A 6,000-nucleotide genomic window follows, 5' to 3' on the forward strand; every position below is an offset into this window, starting at 1 on the left:
GGCTTCTTGGTAGGCGGGGGCGGGGGAGGCGTTGGAGACCTCCTTGGAGGTGGTGGCAGCGGCGTTGGAGACCTCCTTGGAGGTGGCGGCTGTGGCGTTGGAGACCTCCTTGGAGATGGTGTGGATGCAGCCTCGCCTTCCAACACATTGTCATCGTACAGAGCACTATGATGATCTGGCGATTTAACAATTGGACTTAGGTTGGGGGAGGATCTGCTACAAAAAAAGGAATGACATATTATTATGAGCAGATTGTTAATTATTTAAGCCAATATAAATTAATGATGTAGTGTTTTCATCCGCACCTATGGTGAGGTAGTTCAGGAGGAGGTGGAGGCGACATCCCAGGAATGATGATGTAGCGCTTGCGCCATAGAATGAATGTCTTCTCTGCTTCTCCTATAGTCTTCTCGCCATCACCTCCAGGAATGTCAAAAGGCAAATTACTAAAACCTTTTCAGCTTTATCTACCGAGATGGTAGCATATCCTTCTTGGATTATATTCCCATGAATCCTTGGTGTCTTAGTTCGGTCGATAGGATTAACAAGACCGATAGCCACCTTGATTGTGGAATCCCCTTCGGAATGTGTAGCTCACACGATGTACAAGGTTTAGTGACGTCATCCACAAGGAAGCACAGTCCTATGTCCCCTTGATTTGGTATCTCCGTGGAAGCACAACTGCTTTTCAACTGAGTAGGGGGGCTAATGTTGATTCTTGGCTATGATGCCTGCTTGCTTGCACTCACTGCTATTTGCACTTGCCTTCTGATTTCCTCCTACATTCTCGCTTCAAGGTTTTTTTTCCTGCTCCTGTGCTTCACGCATCGCTTCCTCCAACCTCTGGAGCCGTTGTGCCTCTTCTTCCTTCTTTCTCTGGCGGCTTTTGTAGGAAGGTCTGTCCTGAGGGAATCCATGCTCCCACGAAACACTTCCTTTGCCTCTAGTTCGGCCACCGTGTTCAATAGTCCCGATGGCGTATGTCAGTTCATCCTTCTCTCTGTTGGGCCTGAACGCACCACTAGCAGTAGCTCTCTGAGCATAAAACAATCTTTCTACTGCTTCTTGCAGTCTTGCGCCATAAACGCACTTCCCTGTCTCCTGGTCCAGTGTTCCCCCATGAGAGAAAAACCAATTCTTTGCACGCTCTCCCCACTCGAGTGATTCTGGTGTGATACCCTTGGCAAGAAGGTCTGCTTCCATTTTGTTCCACTTCTTAATGGCACTCGGGTAGCCACCTGATCCTAAGTTATGGTGGTATGTCTTCTGTTGGGCATTATGTTGGTTCTTTATCACCCGACTCACACCCTCTTCCGACGTCTTATACTGTACAAACTCATCCCAATAGGGCCTCTGCTTTGAGATCGGGTCTAGGACAGTGAAATCTGGTGCTATGTTCTTCTTGACATACGTCGTGTATAGGTGTTTCTTCCAAGTCTGAAACTGGGTGGCCATCTTCTTCATTGCCTAATCCCTAACTCGCTCCTTCAATTCATCACCATCTATTATATCATCATAACCATCTGTTTGGAGCGTAAAATGTTCCAAGACATCATTCCAAATTAACGTCTTGTCGCAATCAGAGACAAAACTGATATGAGGAGCATTGGTCTTCTTCTTCCATTCGTGAGTACTGATCGGGAGCTGGTCCCTTACAAGGTAACCATAGTGGTGCACGAATTTCATTTTATTTGGCCCTCGGTTCGCCTGTATCCACATTGAACACCGAGATGATGAAGCGGCTCTCCAATGGCTTTTTGGGACCTCGAACATTTTTACTCTTTGTTATAGTTGTTGATGTCGATCTAGAGGGCTACAAAACATAAACATTATTTTTAATGTCATGAGCACATATAAGACATATGATAATATATATAGCTAATAATAAAAAATATATACTTGGCCAATATCTTGTTGCTCATTTTGTTCAAGAGCTAAGTACTGACTCCCGTCATCTGCATCCTCTTGCATGTTATTTTTAGCACAATCATCACCGGCAACTTGAGTGCCAGTGTTGATCAAATTCATCATCAACTCCTCCTCATCCATGTTTCTCGGGTCAGCCATCTAGCTTCAAAAAACAAAACCAATATATAGTACATCAAATCTTTGCTTACATGCGTAAAATCTATGAACAATATGCATTATTAAATCTTGCCCCTCGGTCACGGACGCAATTCACCACACTAGGGCGAACTGCGTCGGTACTAGGGTGAATTAGGGCTATACATAAACGGCCGAGGGCGAATTGTGTCGGTGACTAGGGCGAACCACGTCGGTGACATCAACAATGCGGTTCGCCCTAGTCACCGACGCAATTCGCCCTAGTGTGATTATTTAGTGTTAACGATAACGATAATACGAATGTTGATCGACTAGGCCGTGAGAGAGGGCGGTGTGACGAGAGTGGCGGTGCTCCGCTCTGCCATATATATGTTTGTACACATGGGTGAACGAGGGCAGCGGTGCTCCGCCATATAAACCCTAAACCCTAGGGCGAACGAGGGCAGCGGTGCTCCGCCGTATAAACCCTAAACCCTAGGGCGAACGAGGGCGGCGGTGCTCCGCCGTATACATAGAAACGCATGGGCGAACGAGGGCGGCGGTGCTCCATGACGTATATATACATGCATATGAATACAAATGACGAAAACATATGGATCGCGATCGAGGATAAGGACGTACGGCAAGAGGAGAGGCGTGGTCTCGACGTCAGCGCAGAGTGGGCCAGGGCGGTGGTCGGCGCAGCAGAGCGGGCCGGGCTATGTCAGCGCGGTGGCGACCGGCGTCGGGGGCGCGCACACTACGGTCTCTGCTGACGACGACGACGTGAGGCGGGCCGGGCCGGGGGCGGTGCTCGGCGTGAACTAGGGGCGGCGGCACGGTGGAGGCGGCCTGCGTGCTGATGACGATGACGTGAGGTGGGCCGGGCCAGGGCGGTGTCGGTGCGGTGGAGGGCGTCGTCGACGCAGAGCGGCCCGGGCCGGGGCTGCGGTCAACGCGCTGGAGGGTGTGGCCTGCGCGTCGGGTCAGGGCGGGCAGCAGCTGGCGCCACGAGGTCATCGGCGCGCGCGGTGGAGGGCCGACGACGAGGACGGTGGTCGGTGCGGTCGGCGTAGGGGTGGAGGGCGTCATGGGGACCGAGGTTGGCGGCGATGTTGGGGCCGGGTCGACGGGGTCGCGGCGGCAGCGGCGCGGCGAACGCGCGCGCGAGGACCACGGACGCGCGCGAGGCGGTGACGACGACCGACGTCGGGCGGGGTGGCGGCGGCGTCCTCGATGTGGCGGGCCGGGTGGCGTGGGCGTAGCGGGGGAGAGGAATCGGCGAAGATCGCCAATGCAAGGAAGAAGATGGAGCGACGAGGGGTTTGGGCACTGGCATATATATGCCACACCCCTTTACGCCCCCCACCGGGACTAAAGGTCCTTTACTCCGGGTGCGTGTTACCAACCGGGAGGGAGCAAAGGTTTACCTTTACTCCCAGTTGGTAATACACACCGGGAGTAAAGGTTTTTTTGGCGGGCCACGAAACTGCAGCCCACCTTTACTCCCGGGTGGGCTTCCCACCCGGGAGTAAAGGTGGGCTGCAGTTTCGTTACCCGCCTGTTTTGAGCAAATTTTTTTAATAGAAATGCAATAGTCTTGTTAAATACATAGTAAATTAAATAAAAGGCATAAAATTATTTTGTTAAAAATATGGATTTTCTTTTTCTTTATTGCACATAGGAAAAATCTATAACCTAACTTTTTTTATTTTTTGTTATAATTATAAAACATAATGTAACTAATATTTATTATTTCGTTAATGCAAAAATGTAGTGTTTAATTAAAATTATTAAAACTATTGGTTTTGGATAGGAAATTTGTTTTCACATCATTTTAACGTTAATATTTTAATTTTTCATCACTCAATATCCTAATTTAACTTTTGGAGAGAGAAATCCCACCAAATCAAACATTGATTTAATTTGAAACATGACATAATAAACATCTGAATTTACAATTATTACATAATATCTCAAACACACACTACATTAATTCACTATATCATCAAGTGGGCACAACAGTGAACTTCTTCTTTACGTATGTCCCTTAGTTATGATCGCGTCGTAACCATGGAGTGTCCTCATCATTTACCAAGATGCTAGGGTCTTTGTTCACTTTGAAGGGCGGAGTTTGGTCATCCTTTTCATAATCTTCTGACATGTCCGACTTGTCCTCAATTCCCACGATGACTCTTTTCCCTGAAAGAACTATGTGGCGCTTTGGCTCTTTGGTTGAGTCATTATCGTTTTTCCCTCTTTTTGGTTTGGTAGACATATTATTGACATAGAACACCTGATTCACATCCTTCGCAAGGACAAATGGTTCATCTTTGTACCCAATATTACTAAGGTCTACTGTTGTCATTCCATACTCGTTGTCTACTGTTACCCCACCTCCAGTCACCTTGACCCATTGGCACTTGAACAATGGGATCTTCAAAGTAGGTGTATATTCTAGTTCCCATATTTCATCTATGCGGCCATAATATGTCTGCTTATTCCCATTCGGGTCTGTGGCATCTATGCGGACACCACTGTTTTGGTTGGTACTCCTTTTATCTTGGGCTACTGTGTAGAATATGTTCCCATTTATCTCGTACCCTTTGTATGTGACGATATGCCATGATGGTTGCATAGCCAATAAATACAGTTGCTCATGGATGCTCTCATCACCTTGACATTTTTTTCGCAACCAACCGCCGAAAGTTTCCATGTGCTTACGCGTAATCCAAGCTTCAGTCTTCCCTAGAAACTCGGATCGTAAGAGATCCTTGTGTGTCTCAATATACGGATCTACCAAAGAGGAATTCTATAGAACTGTGTAGTGCGCTTTATTGAAATAATCATCCTCCGTACCAATATATGTTTTTCTCCCTAGTGTCCCCTTTCCGCTTAGTCTCCCCTCATGTCTCAATTCAGGAACACCAATTGAGTCAAGGTCGGGAATAAAGTCAACACAGAACTCAATGACCTCTTCTGTTCCATAGCCCTTGGCGATGCTTCCTTCTGGGCGAGCACGGTTGTGAACATATTTCTTCAGGACTCCCATGAATCTCTCTAAGGGGAACATGTTGTGTAGGAACACAGGACTGAGAATGAAAATCTCCTTGACTAGGTGAACTAGAAGGTGTGTCATGATATCAAAGAAGGAAGGAGGGAACACCAACTCAAAGCTGACAAGACATTGAACCACATCATTCTGTAGTTTAGCTAGATCAGTTGGATCAATTGCCTTCTGAGAAATTATATTGAGGAATGCACATAGCTTCACGGTGGCTAGACGTACATTTGGAGGTAGAATTCCTCTTAATGCAACTGGAAGTAATTGCATCATGAGAACGTGACAGTCATGGGACTTTAAGTTATAGAATTTCTTCTCTGGCACATTTATAATACCCTTTATATTCGAGGAGAATCCAGATGGTACCTTGATGTTGTTTAAGCATTCAAACATGATTTCCTTCTCCTCTTTGCATAGAGTGTAGCTAGCAGGATGTAAGTAATGGCGTCCATCATCTGTCTTCTCTGGATGCAGGTTGTCTCTTTCTCTCAAACAACGCAGGTCCTATCATGCTTCAAATGTGTCCTTAGGCTTTCCATACACACCCATGAAGCCTAGCAGGTTCACACAAAGATTCTTCATCAGGTGCATCACATCGATCGAGATGCGGACCTCTAGGACTTGTCAATAGGGTAGGTCCCAAAATATGAACTTCTTCTTCCACATGGGTGCGTGACCGTTAGCATCGTTCAGAACAGGTTGGCTGCCATGTCCTTTTCCAAAGATGACTTTCACATCATTGACCGTATCGAGTACATCCTTATCGGTTCGGTTGCGAGACTTGGTCAGGTGGTCTGCCTTCCCTTTAAAATGATTGCCTTTCTTTCTTATGGGGTGATTTGTAGGAAGAAATCAACGATGGCCAAGGTACACGACCTTTCGACATTTTTTCA

This window comes from Miscanthus floridulus, chromosome 17 (assembly GCF_019320115.1).
Source record: "Miscanthus floridulus cultivar M001 chromosome 17, ASM1932011v1, whole genome shotgun sequence".
Taxonomy (NCBI): Eukaryota; Viridiplantae; Streptophyta; class Magnoliopsida; order Poales; family Poaceae; genus Miscanthus; species Miscanthus floridulus.